The following is a 14,309-nucleotide window of genomic DNA, read 5'->3' on the forward strand; positions in this document are numbered from 1 at the left end:
GTTCTCATCAGAAAGCATTACTCTCCACATTATCCCCTTCTAACTTCTGGTGGTTTTGTTTTATTTGGCTATTGATTGGTATTACACATCACTCTTAATGCTAACATTAGATGATGCTGTATAAGAGCACTTAGTGGAAATTACTGCAGAAAGGTAAAAGTTCATTAAATAGTTTGAACTACGTGTCTGGGATACATCGTCAGCCAAATACATGTTCTAACTGTAGGACTGACGGGGAGGTTTGCTAAGTTGATTCATTTGCCTTATCTCTGCTCTACTTTTTGTCATTTGTAGGGTGACATGCATTATTTAGATGAATGCAAAACTACCCTTTGTACTGAATATAGTACATATTTAATGGCTAATGATTGTATAGATATTCTCAAGCAGAGGAACAAAAATGTTTCCCTTTGGTTATCATTATCAATTTACTTCTGAACTAATTAAAAATGTAATCATCATCCTTGTCAGAAATGGACAGGAAAACAAAGGGTTATTAAGAATTTGCTTTTCCCTTGGTGAAATATATTATCAATAATCATTGCAGTCCATAATGCATGTGGTTTGGCATGATGTATTAATTTGTGCTGATTTAATGGCTTAGAAAGCATTTTCATTTTACCCATATTGTTTTTGATTTTCTCTTCTGGGGACTTGCAATAATCACACATCTTCTGTAAATGAGTTTGCCTTATGATGATCATACTGAACCTATATGGTGTAAGGACAAATACAAATTAATAAGAGGCTGAATTTTCCCTGTTGAAAATAAGGGAGGGGTCTTCTTTTTCCCTTTTTCCTAGACCATTTCCTTTAACAAACTCATAAGTACTTTCTCCTCTCTTTGAAATGTATATAAATCCTTCTGAAAGCTAGATAGGGACCCAGGAATATCTTCCTCAAGGACCTGCGGGTGATCTCTTTGCAACATGAAAGAAGATAGTGCTCCTCAGTCCTGGTGTCTGTGGGAAGGTAGGAGCCCAACTTTTGTGGGAACCTTGCACTAAGTGGCAAAACTACCTCCTGTCCTTAAGATAGCCATTTGTTTCTCTTCTGGATAAAGCCACTTAGCTAACACACATGGTCACCCCAAATACCAGATAAATTTAAGACGAACTATGTGTGACAGATGGTGCTGTCAAGTCCTCTTCCCTGATGACTAGTTATTATCTTGAAAATACATATGTAGTGAATCGTATCTGCTTGGCAGTCTACAAGGATAAGATTTCCTTCCATCTTCACCATCTCTTAGTGGACTGCATGTGATGCACATTACATCCTAGTTTCATAATAATTCAGAAATAAAAGTGTTTTTTTTTTCCTTCTACTACCTTTGGTGAGAGAATTTCTGAGTTGGGAGAAGACTTTGTTTTAAATTATATTTCCCCAGCAGTGGTCATGGGCTATTAGCGAAAGTAACACTTTGACCAACTTATGCCTTTAGTTGGGCTGTGTCTTTCTTTCTTTAATCAGAAGTTCAATTCAGAGAGAACCCTCTTGGCTAAAATCACTGAGGATTAATCAGTATTAGGTAAAAAGAACACAAGACTGTTTCATTTGCATTTTTTGCAGAAGAACAGCATTCCAAATTCAACCGTGAGAGCTATTGTGAAGATAGAATTAGCTAAGTGGCAATTTTGTCACTTTTTCTTTTAATTATTACTTAATAAATTCTCTCAAAAAATTTATTTATACGCTAATATTATTCTATTAAAGGGATCACTATTCATTTTAAATATCACTTTCTTTCCATTATATTGTTTGTAGGATCCAGCAAAACGTTAAAACTTGGCATTGCTAACTCAAAGGTGACTGGTGGCACAGGAATGATTTATGCCTGTGGAATTGCAGAGGTCTAAAAATAGGGCTTGATGTTACATTAATATGTAGTGCAGTACACTGGCACAATAGGGTTAGAGGAGGTTGGAGTTTCATCCCTAACACTCAGTTTTCTTGCCTTTGTCTCTGAGTCTGAGCAGTGCTGGAATAATTAGACATTGCTCATTTGTCATTTGTATCATTTCCTATCAGTGCATACCATCCTGCCCCACCAGCTCCCAGGTGCTTACGAGGAAGCATGTGGTCTGTAAATAGCCGTTCTGTACATCTCTGGTTGCTGTCTTAATCTGCAGATAGCCTTCGTAAATAGGACCGGACAATAACAGACCATTGCTGCTAGGTTCTGATGGGGTAAGTGTGCAACTTTGACCTGAGGATGAGATCAGAAATGAAAGTGGTCAGCTAGACATACAACAAATATTACAGATTCCAAGAAGGTTATTTCTGTTAGCAAGGTGAATGCCAGCAGTTCTGGGCAAGCAGCATTTCTCAAGGAATGGCAAGTATTTTGGTCGATGTCTTCTCTGGTTGGACGCTTCTGATTTCAGCTGTAATAAGTGTGAGATGGCAGTGTTGACAGATGCTTTACTTCAACCTTTCTGAGTATGAACTCAGATCAGATGAGTGGAAGTCATGTCATTGACTTCACACATCTGCTATCAACAGGGCTAGACGTTGCATGAGCATAAGGTGTGCTGTAGAAAGAGAAATCAAGGCTAGTACCATTCAGAATATATATATATTTATAAGTGACATAGGAATTGGCTACTTTTTCCTCTCCTCATTTCTCTCCTCATTGGATGGACTGGGGTGGACTGTTGATTAGACAGACAAGACAGAGATGGAACAACCCCTCGAAACACCCCTCCTCCACCTCGAGATTTCTTTAACGGAATCCATGAGGTTTACACATGGAAGCTATAGGTCTGCCTAAATATCATTTGTTCCTAGCTTAGTTTTTCTCCACCAGAATATATTTGATTATCTGTATCTTTAAATTGATCAGGCAGTTGGGTCCTGGGTACATTACTGTCCTATAATGAAGGAATTGCTTAGATTTTGTAGGTAGCTCTGGAGTTCTCTAAAGCCATGGTACTTTGGAACTGATCTGACACTGTTGTTTAATAGGTAACTCAGCTCTTGGAGTTTCCTGGAAATGATCTCAGGGATCACCACATCAGCAATATTTTACATCCCTGTAATGGCTTCCGTGTGGCTGTGGTGTAACAATGTGGAACACATTATAACACAGTCATCAGCTGCCAATTTAAATACACACTGGGGAGAGTGATCTAATTTTCAGGGAGTATTAACTTGATCTTAATAGACGTTGATGTTTAATTTAATTGTGACCTTTAAGTTATACTTTTTAAAGAAAAATCTCATATTTTCACAACATGAACTGTTGAAAAGTCAAGATACTGTGGCAGATTTTTTTTAAATGGACCTAGAAAAATATTTTAAATATAGCAGTAGTTTCTACCTGAATCCAGCATATTTTGTTTTAATCCAAATAGCAACCTAGTAAATCTCTCCTGATTACCTACTTTAAACTCAGAGAAAATATCATCAAGGGAGGACAAAGCACTGGTATGAGAGCAGGAAGAACATTTTTCTCTTACATTCTTAGAGTTAATTATACAGCAAGAAGAAACTTGCTCCCACCAGCTCTACTTCAGCTTCTTAACCAGGTAAACTCCTAGTTGTCCTTCAAAACCCATTAGAAATGTTGCCTTTCATGTGTGTGAATTTTTTTTCAACCTTCTGTACTACCCACAGTCAGAGCTGATTACTCTTTTAGCACTTTGTTCAAATTTTGTTAGCACCACTGTGTGTTCTACAATTTATTTTTAGATTTTCCTCCTTCACTTGACTGTGAGTTCCTTGAGGACAGGGACTGTTCTTTACTCATTTCAATGTGCCATTGTCTAATGCCAACCGTAGGATTAGACCTAGAGTAGGCACTCAATAAATATTTAATAAAAAATGAGTGGGCTCTTAAACAGACTTCAGAAACGGTCCACCCTCATTGTGTTGAAGTAGAACTCTCAATGGAGCGTGGTGATGGTGCATGTCCCCTGATGGACTGTTCTTGTAGAAGCTGCACATAGGATCCTTCAACCCATCAGCGATAGATCTACCTTGAAACTTACTTGCGTTCTATAGTGAGGATAAACAGAGGTCTGAGTTTATGGAAGAACTAACTCAGTCTAAGGAAATTTGATAACCCAGTATTGCATGATGAGTGTGCATCTCCAGGTAAATACAAAATACCTTCAAGTGTAAGTTCAAGTTCATGATAAGCATGATTACAGATCCGAGGTATGTCATGGTTTTTGCACCCTGAGACTTTATTGAGGAGATGGTCTGATAATTTGGTGTTTGCCTCAGCACTATATTGGTCAGGCCCCGTAGTCAAGTATGTATTGATTCTTAGGATCTCAAGTGAGCAGGGTTATTGTTAAGGAACCTAGTCTGTGGAGCGCTGGCTTCTCAAACTGTGCTTACGTTTGAGGGATCTCTTCGAGTCCTCGGGACTTTACTGGATCTTGGTTTATTGTAGGGCACTGTTGAAAAACAGACTCTGATTCATTACTGTTACTGGGTAATCTGTGACTAACCTAGGCCGTTTCTGCATTGTGAGCGTTTGGTGCATGTGTATCTGAGTGTCTGCATGTATGAGTATTGTCTTTGTCAGTTTGGCTTCCATAACAAAATACTATAGACTGGGTGACTTCAGCAACAGATGTCTGTCGCCCCCCAGTTCTGGTGCCTGGAAGGCTGAAATTAGGTTTCCAGCATGGTTTCGTTCTTAGTAAGGACCCGCCTTCTGGTTCAGTCTTCTGGTCATATCCTCACATAGCAGAGAGGGAACAAGCTCCTGTGTTTCTTCTTATCAGGGCAGTAATCCTATTCGTGAGGGGTCTACCCTCAGGTCCTAATCACTTCACTAAGTCCTCACCTCCTAATACCATCACATTAGAGGTTAGGATTAACATAGGAATTTGGGGTGGGCACATTGGTATTTAGCCCATGATAGGTAAGTCTTAACGCATCCCAATTAAATAGTATTCTATAAGAAATTGTAGGATGCAGCTTGTCACAGTGATTAAGACCTTTTTTCTCTGAAGTATCTCCACCATCACTTTCTAAGCCTTACTTTCCTCAGTTCCTGTGATAGAGGAGTTAAAATAGTACCTACCTTTAGGCTACCACATGAATTGGGCTTCATCCCTAAAGAGAATCATGCATATTGTAGTATATGTGACTGGCACCCCAAAGTTGGAAGAACACAAGTGTGCAGCCACTACCAGAAGACCTGTTCGCCTATGACAATCAACAGGTTGTTGTACCTAGAGTGTTTGGCATTTCAGGACACACACAACAAAGCGATAACCTTCATTGTTATAGGAAGGTTCACACCGTTCTTTTAAGAAGACTGGATAGGAAAAGAGGTATAGTATGCTTAATAACAAACAATATTTTAAAGTGATGTTAATGGATGAGTAAAGGATTGAAAATAGTCTTCTCCATAAATCATTGCTAGAGTCTATATTTAGAAGAGAGCTTGTTGGCGAGAAACCCTGGACCAAACCGTATAAATGTATAATTACATCGATGGTTTCATGTGTTTGAAGGTGGCTTTCTATCTGCAAGTCCTGCTTTCTGAAATGTCAGTTCTTTAGGATGTAACTTTCAGTAGAAGTAAAAAAATAAACTGAATAGGCCTCTGAAACAGTGATGTCAAAGACCTTCCTAAAAGACATGGAATTGACTTTGAGTTCTTTCAGATTTTTTAGTGACTCAATAAACCTATAGTTCTTTTTTTTTTTAAGATATTATTTATTTGACACAGAGACAGCTTAAGAGGGAACACAAGCAGAGAGAGTGGGAAAGGGAGAAGCAGGCCTCCCGCCGAGCAGGGAGCCTGATACAGGCTCGATCCCAGGACCCTGGGATCATGACCAGACGCCTAACGACTGAGCCACCCAGGCGCCCAATAAACCTATAGTTCTTAAACAACCTGGTTATCTTGTTTACCCATCCATAACAGATTGGAAGATCAAACTTGAAGGGGTGTGTGTGTGTGTGTGTGTGTGTGTGTGTGTGTGTGTGTGTGTGTGTAAAGCTACTATTATGACGTGATATTGGCATACACAGTGATATAAGGGGAATAATTAAAAGCTTGACCTTGAGGGACAAAAAAGAAAATGAAAAAAAATCTCCATATTGATGATTATCTCTGAGACATTAAGAAAATATGTTCGATTTTTTATGTTAGAAGGAAAATTCACATCTAAAATTCATCCCCATTTTACGATCATTTATTGACTAAAACATTGTCTAAATGAAAAAAAAAAAACTTGGGTAGCTAAGAGGAGACAACATGATAGGGTGAAAACGTAGGACTTGGCCTTAGACTGGGTTCATTCCAGTTTTGCAGCTTACGCTTAAGGAATGTGGGGAGGTTACTTAATGCCGTGAGTTTCAGCTGGTTTTCTTATGTATTAAGTATCAGGAGTGATACTTCCCACCATGCAGGGGTGCTGTGAGGCTGGGATGACATCATGTACGGAACGTGCAGCCAGCAAGTGCCTGGCACCTTGCTGCTCGATATATTATTTGCCTCCTTATCAATTTGGTGAAATTTATTTATCTAAAACACCCCATTCACAATGCAGTTTCACTACGTTGGTTTTTTTTCTCACTAGAAATTTATAATGAACATCTCAGATGATAACTGGTCATTGAATTTAGTAATTACAAACTTTGAATGATCTAGATACTGTGAAAAGCCTGCAGATGGGAATCTGTAGTAAAGTGCTAAGGTGGTCTGAGAATCTTAAAACAATTTGTTTTGTAGTCTTGTGAGGTTTCCGGAATGTTATGACTCTCTAGTATGAAGAAAGAAATATAAATTTTATTTATTGCCAGTGCTACCGAAGTTAAGAAGACTGATAACATTCTTGTGTTAAATGCACTTTTAATATAGTTTGGATAATATTTCTGGGCTGTGTTACAATTTACTTTTTTTTTTCCACTTACTCCTAGGTGGTTCTTGTCATTATTATATATCTTATTGATTTGGAGGATGTTCTAGAGACTTACACTATTGATTAGGCAGAGTGTTTCTATATTTTGTGATTTACCAGTTTTCGCTCCTTATATCATCATTACCAGTAGAATCAAATTGAAAAGACCTTTTCTATTACAGAATTTTTAGTCTTTTATGACATGTACTGGATGTAAGAATTTTATGAGAGCTGCCTAATTCCTTTAAATTTATCTAAAATATGCCATCTGCTTTGTAACCTCAAGTGATCTTATGGTTTATTAGATTTATTAAGCAAACATTTAATGTGTAAATATAATTTAGTAAGATTCCCACAGCTTTCTAATTAGGCTTTAATTTCTGCCACTAGAATTAAATCCACTAAAATGTACGTAGCTCTCTAAGTCCTAGTAATATCTCTGAATGTTAACTGGTCAAATAGGAATTTGTATTTTGGTTCAATTTCAATTTTAATATCTTTAAGTCTCTGTTGGATTCTGATATCAGATCACTACATGAAAGAGATGATTCTTGAAGTTCGGATTCTTATATTTTATAAGCCAGGACTAATTCTGTTGCAAGTGACAGAGAACCCCTACCTCAAATTACCTTAAAAAGAATTGATTAGCTAAGTAGCTTGGAAGAATACGGGGCAAATCTCAGAACTAGAGGAAGAGATGCAAGAAGTAGGGCCTTAAGGTGTGGAACCAGGGACTCAATGATGGCAGAAACTGATCTCTGCCTGTTTTTACCCATGTGTCTATTATATGTTTGTTCTGTTTCGGAAGGATTTTTCCATGTGGCAGGGGACATGGCCATGGCAGCCCATGCTTAGCAACACCACTAGAACAACAGCTTCATTCTCTTGATGTTCATTTGTCAGTTTCAGGGAAGACTGTGACTGGCCAGACCAATGAGATGAGGGTGATGAGAAGGTTTGCTGGGCCCGGATAGGTCAAGCCCGGTCATACACTCTTGAACCCTACTGCAAATCTGATGAGTGTTACAGACTTGTGCAGGTAAATTTCTATGCACAAATGGCTCTGTTTGTAATTTTTCAGGGAGCTAGTTCATTGGTCTCTCCTTCGGAGTTGGGACTTCAAATTAAGGACCCCTGTGATAAAATGTTAAGGTAATGCAATTCATTGTTGAAGTCAAATTCGAAATCAAATTTTCACTTCCAAAATAGAAAATTCTTTCCATTAGAGAGAGAGAGAGTGTGTGTTTGTATCTTCAATAGAATTCAAGGAAATACCTCCTTGTATTATGGGGAATTTAAAAGTTTTATTATCTGGGGATCAACTTCCCAAGCTTAAAACATCTTTAAGCTTGCATGACAAAGTAGCTTCCATGAATAGTGAACACAGCTGAGAACTTTTCTCACACTGGTTATTGGATTTGCCACAGAGAAGAAAAGAGGAATCCAGGTCTTTAATAACTTGAGCTTCTCCATGAAACGTAGAAGGGGGTATATATGACTGGAGGGGACAGAAGAAGCTCCCCTCACTGAAAAGAGAGGGAATCCGCCTGTGCTCCTGTAATGCTCCTGAAACCAGCCTCCTGCCTTCTACTCTTGCCACCTTCTTTATCACAGAGCAGACAGAGTGATCATTGCACATGCAATCAAGCAGATGCATCAGTACTGTTCACTGGCCAGTCCCTGTGCTAGAATATTTAACTTGATCTCTGAGCCACGCTCTGGTTCCTCCTCCTGGCCCTACCTCATCCGATGCTAGTTGCACCTCTGCCCTTGGTTGACGTTTCCATTTTGCACACGGGCCAAGCTCTTACTTTTCTTAGGCCTTTGCCCACATTGCAGTTTATTCCTCAAATGTGTTCACTCCCCCCCTCCCCCCCCAGCTCTCTCCTACTTGTTCTGTAGGTCCTGGTTTAATGATAACTTTTTCAGAAAGGCCCTCTGGAACCTAGGTATAAATGAATATTCTGGTTTTCCAACAGTATTGTATCAGTCTAAGTTTTTTTAAATTTTATTTGAGCCAGAGAGAGAGTGCTCACGAGGGGTGGGGTGAGGCAGAGGGAGAGGGAGAAGCAGACTTCCTGCTGAGCAGTGAGCCCGAGGCGGGGCTCCATCCCAGGACCCTGGGATCATGACCAGAGCCGAAGGCAGACGCTCAAGCACCTGAGCCCCCCAGGCGCTCCTCAGTACCAGTTGTGAGGATAAATTTGTTGGTTGAAGGTCTCTCTCCCGTTTACATTATCAGCATTGTGTAGTCAGATATCATGTCTGTTTTGTCCACTTGGTGCCTGACACAGTGCTTGGGACGTAATTCTTAACGCTTTTTAAATAAATCAGTGAAGAAACAGGAAGAGAATAATGCTGTTAAGAAACAGCCTGATAGTGGAGTTAGAGGATGCAAAAAACCACACCCAACATTATGGCCGCCGGGGCGTGGGGCTGTAGGATTGCCAGCATGTGCCCCTTGAGGCCATGCAGAGGCACACGCCCTCCTGCTGCAAGGCCCCTGAGCGCATCCGTGTGACGCTGGGGAGGCCCGGCAAGCAGGACCGCCTAGCATCCTGCCGAGCTGAGTGCAAGCTGCCTGTGAGTGACAAGCTAAGCCGTTTGTGCGGAGGTGTCAACACTAGCTCCACAGGCAGATTTGGCTTCATTTGTAACACTGAGTTATCATTATTGAAATATTGGAAATTGCATTATACACTTTGGAAGTTTTTTTTGCTAAAAATAGTTTAAAGGGGCACCTGGGTGGCTCAGTCCGTTAAGCGTCTGCCTTCTGCTCAGGTCATGATCTCAGGGTCCTGGGATCGAACCCCAGATCCGGCTCCCTGCTCCGTGGGGAGTCAGCTTCTCCCTGCCTTCTGCCCCTACACCCCCGCTCTTGCTCACTCTCTCTCGTGCGCTCTCTCTCTCAAATAAAATCTTAAAAATAATTAAAAATCACTTGCCTTCTTCTGGGAATACATACAAAAAGGGAGACCATTGTAATTGGGATTATAATCCTGGATGCCGAATTTAGTAAACCTTTTTAGATGAACGATTTTTTTAGCTAATATTTTGCATTTTCTTTTCCATGAATAGGACCAATTGTGATGAGCTACATGTCTTTTCATCTTAGCTTAAGAAAAAAAAAAACAACTTTCCTTTTGATTCAGGTATAGCGCTCCTTCACCTTTCCTCTGTTTTCTCTATAATACTTAAGTGATTTTAAATGTGTTTGCATTATCGGTGAAGTGAAGATGCTTGACTTTTGAAGGAGCACATCTCAGTCTGAGCAACATCTTTGGCATTGAAGATAGGAGTCCCTGGACCCAGCTGGGAAGTTGGGCTGTGCTTAAAGATACTAAGAACAGATAAGATCCCCAAATAAGAGAACCAAAAGTCACCCCTTTGCTTTTCTTGATAATAGCATCCACATCCCATCATGGGATGCTGGTTTAATGATGGTGGGAAATGATGAAAAGGTATTAAGGAAGATATGGCAATATAGGAAAGCATTTTCCTAATACCACTCTTTGTAAAGTTTGCTCTTTGAACCAGATCTGTAGTGCTCTTTTTCTTGGAGCTTTGCGTCACTGGCTCCTTCTCATCTTTAAGATTTCATTTTAAATATCACATCCTTAGAGAGGCTTTCTGAGGTAGGCCAGTTTGCAAAGACTGGCTCATACTTGAGGATTCGCAAAAGAAGAATTCTCTTTGAGCAATGTTAGTTTTCTTTTGTATTATATGAATCCAAAAATAAGCAGCGTGAGGATACATGTGAGTTGAACAATACGATGGCAAGGGTGGGGAGCAGATTCCTGGAACCTCCTGCGTTTGTCAGAGGCCTACTGAAAGTTTCATAGAATCAGGTGTGAAGGACCCTACAGGCAAGAGGGATTTTTGCCTTTTAACCCTTTTTAGGCTAGTGTGAGAGTTGGTGTATCAACTTAGGGTGGGGGGGTTGACCTTATTAAAAGAATTTCATTTGAGCTGTGCCACTCAGATAGGGAGGCTGGGATCATAATTTCTTGCTGTGCCTCTTCTACATTTTTTTTACTGCTATGACATCTGGCCTTCAAGGATTTTACAGTGTGTTGGGCTTGACCCTGGTTTTCTAGACCTTTCTGAACCATCTCCTTTATTCTCTACCACACAGCCATGTTTATTTTCCTCATAATTCAAATAACATTATTTAAATTGTTTACTTGTTTCTTGATGGTCTACCCCTGAAGATGGGAACTCCAGCAGGCTGGCAGTTATATCCCATCTCTGAGGGGCTGTCTCAGTGCCTAGCCCAAGGCCTGACACCTCCTTGCATTTCCTCCTCTCAGGGGATCATGCTTATGATGCTCTTGTGGTTGTAGGTATCATGGGGTAGGAAGGTTTTCTAAAAGCGTGCAAGCCAGACATTTTGTGTACATCACTGAGATTACTGAGCACCTGAGCAAGGTCTGGCCTTCAAGTTCTGGAGCCCGGGGTCTGGGGGTAGGTAGGCAGGCATAATGGTATCATTACAAGCACCCTTAGCATTTGGAAAAGGGGGCAATTAAGAACAACCTGTCATTGGCTGAGTTTCTACTGTTACTCCTCATTCCTGAAAATTTTAATACCTTTGGAACATACATTACTCTAATTTGTTGTGATAATTGGGCCAATATTCTAAGCAATATATCCCCATAGTTCAGAGAACAGGATCTGGACTGAATTGCCTGTGCTCCGGTCTCAGCTCTACCTCTTTTGAGCTATGTGATTAGTGGTTTGCTTGTTTTTATTTTAATTTCAGTTAGAGAACATAAAATGTTTTTTTGTTTGCTTGTTTTTATTTTAATTCCAGTTAGTGAACATACAATGTTACATTAGTTTCAGGCATACAGTATACTGATTGAACACTTCCACACATCACCCTGTGCTCATCCCAAGTGCCCTCCTTTATCCCCACCACCTGTGATACCCAACCCCCCACCCCCTTCCCTTCTGGTAACCATCAGTTCTCTATAATTAAGAGTCTGTTTCTTGATCTGTCCCTCCCTCTCTCTCTTTCTCTTTTCCCCTTTGTTTGCTTTATTTCTTAAATTGCACATATGATTGAAATCATATGGTATTTGTCTTTCTCTGACTGATTTATTTCACTTAGCATAATACCCTCTAGCTCCATCTATGTCATTGCCAATAGCAAGATTTCATTCTTTTTAAGGGCTGAGTAATATTTGTGTGTGTGTGTGTGTGTGTGTGTGTGTATCACCTCTTCTTTATCCATTCATCAATTGATGGACACTTGGGCTGCTTCCATATCTTGGCTACTGTAAATAATGCTGCAGTAAACATAGAGGTGCAGGTACTGATGGTTTCTTAATCTCTCTGCTTTCAGTTTCTTCATTTTGAAAATGAAACTAATAGGATGCATTTTACAAGGTTCTTGTAAAGATGAAATGTTTTAATGTTCAGTGTGTTCAGAGCAATATCTAGAAGAGGGTAAGCATTCAGTGTTACTCCACATAAATAAATAAATTGGGGATAAAATTAAAGTTTATATTGTTTCCTATGTTATGTATCCGTTTGAAATTTTGAAAGGTAAACTAATTTCTTTCTAAAATTCTGTTTGGGTAAAGTCAGTAGCTACCTTAGCCAATGATACAGGTATTCTTCAGGTTGGGAGACATAACCCTGAGAAAGATGGGGCAGGTTGTCTCCTAGATACCTACATTTACAAATATCCCCAGGAAGGAATTTTTAAAACATAAAAGTTCCTGAATGTATAATCAAAGTGATTGATATCTTTCAAAGTATTTACCCCTGGAGGCTGCCCACATTTCAGCCCTGCTGCAATTGCTCAATACATGTTAAAATCTCCTCTTCTGGACTCACCTTTGGAGCAAATTTACACTCTTAACAAGGACATCTGCCTTTTTATTTTGTAGTTAAATCTTGTTGTAGGTTCAAGATGGTATTACTTAATTTTATCATTCAGCTGATTTATTGAACTTGATATCAAATAATTTTGGTCCATTAATCCACCCTCAATGAATGAACATGTGTGGTCCTCTGAGGATGCCCAAGAGTGTGATGTGTGCTTCGGTGATGCTGTCGAAGGTGGAGTTATAACACTGTGAACACACGGCACCATCTTTGGAGTATGGTGTTGCCTCGTAAGGTTATCACTTGGAGGAGAACAACACTCTCGCAGTTACTATTTTTAGAACTAAAGTTTAGACTCCTCACAGGGTCTTTTTGATTCTTTGCTTTTAAGAAACATAACAAATTTCAAGCCAAAATTCATTTGAATGTGTGAATTCTGTTAGTTAGAAACAACAACAACAACAACAACAACAATAAAACTCTAGCAGTGTCAATATGCAATCTATTTTTGTCATGGCTGCATTTTACCATTAAATATTTATCATTCTAATTACACATTTGAAATCTTCATTTCCATCGTTAATACTACCTTGATAAATCCATAACATGCACATAGGGGGTGGCTTTATATTAAAAACACATAAATGCATTCTTTCATTGCTTTCCATCACAACCTGAAAATAGTTCTATAAAGCAGATAATGTATTCCCAAAGGAACAATACTGTTGGAGATTGTGTTCCTAACCAATGACAGAAAATCAGATAAATCAGAACTATAGCAATGATGCATTAAAAATGGAAAATTATAACAGCCAAGCCCTTTAGAATAGTTGTATACTAAGTCTTATAAAATAGCCATAAATATACTGGACATATTGATTATAAAGAAGATAAGAATGGACTATAAAATTTTCCATATTGCAAAGAAAATCTCTGTTGATGTGTAAACCTGACTGAAAACTGACCGATGATTATGGTTATTCATTTAATTATAATGGTTTTAAAAATTTAATTTTTTATTTTAATTTTAAAATTGATTTGGATTTGGAGGGAGATGATTTGCAGGACCGATGTCTCTGAAACTGTCTAAAGAAATTTAAACATTGTTCCTTTTTTCCCCTTGATAGAATCTTCCCACGAACAGGTAAATGTGCCAAAAAAAAAAAAAAATTATACCATTGACCTGGGAGCCATATCTTAACCCACTTTAGGAAGTTTTCAATACATTTGTTAATGAGATTCTTTGATAGATTCAGTCAAGTGATATATGTTGGATAGCAGCCATGTTCCAGGCCCTGTTCTAGATCTTGGGCTACTAGATGTTGGGGAATTGAGCAGGAATCAGCAAAGGAGGCTGAGAGAGGGTGGAAGGGAAAACCAGGTGAGTGTGATGTTCTACAAGTTAGGAGAGGAAGATATTTCAAGGCAACTGGGCCAATTATTTATGTCAAGTAGTATGAGAACCATGGAATTTGTCAAGGGGGAGGGTTGTTTGAGACGCTGATTGGATGGGTTCTAGAGAGAAAGGAGGGGGAGATTGAAGAGGAGGAGAGGCTACACATTGGAAGATAGGCATTTAAACAGTTCCTTTAAGGAGGTCTG

General features: G+C 39.3%; 1 protein-coding gene across 12 annotated transcripts in view; it reads left to right on the forward strand.

The window, feature by feature from the left end:
* The window catches only part of TAFA2 (TAFA chemokine like family member 2), a 480,355-nt gene that overhangs the window by 86,634 nt on the left and 379,412 nt on the right, over positions 1 to 14,309 (forward strand). The window lies entirely within an intron of this gene.

Source organism: Callorhinus ursinus, unplaced genomic scaffold (genome assembly GCF_003265705.2).
Source record: "Callorhinus ursinus isolate GAN/ISIS: 27379988/994484 unplaced genomic scaffold, GSC_fseal_2.0 scaffold14, whole genome shotgun sequence".
Classification (NCBI taxonomy): Eukaryota; Metazoa; Chordata; class Mammalia; order Carnivora; family Otariidae; genus Callorhinus; species Callorhinus ursinus.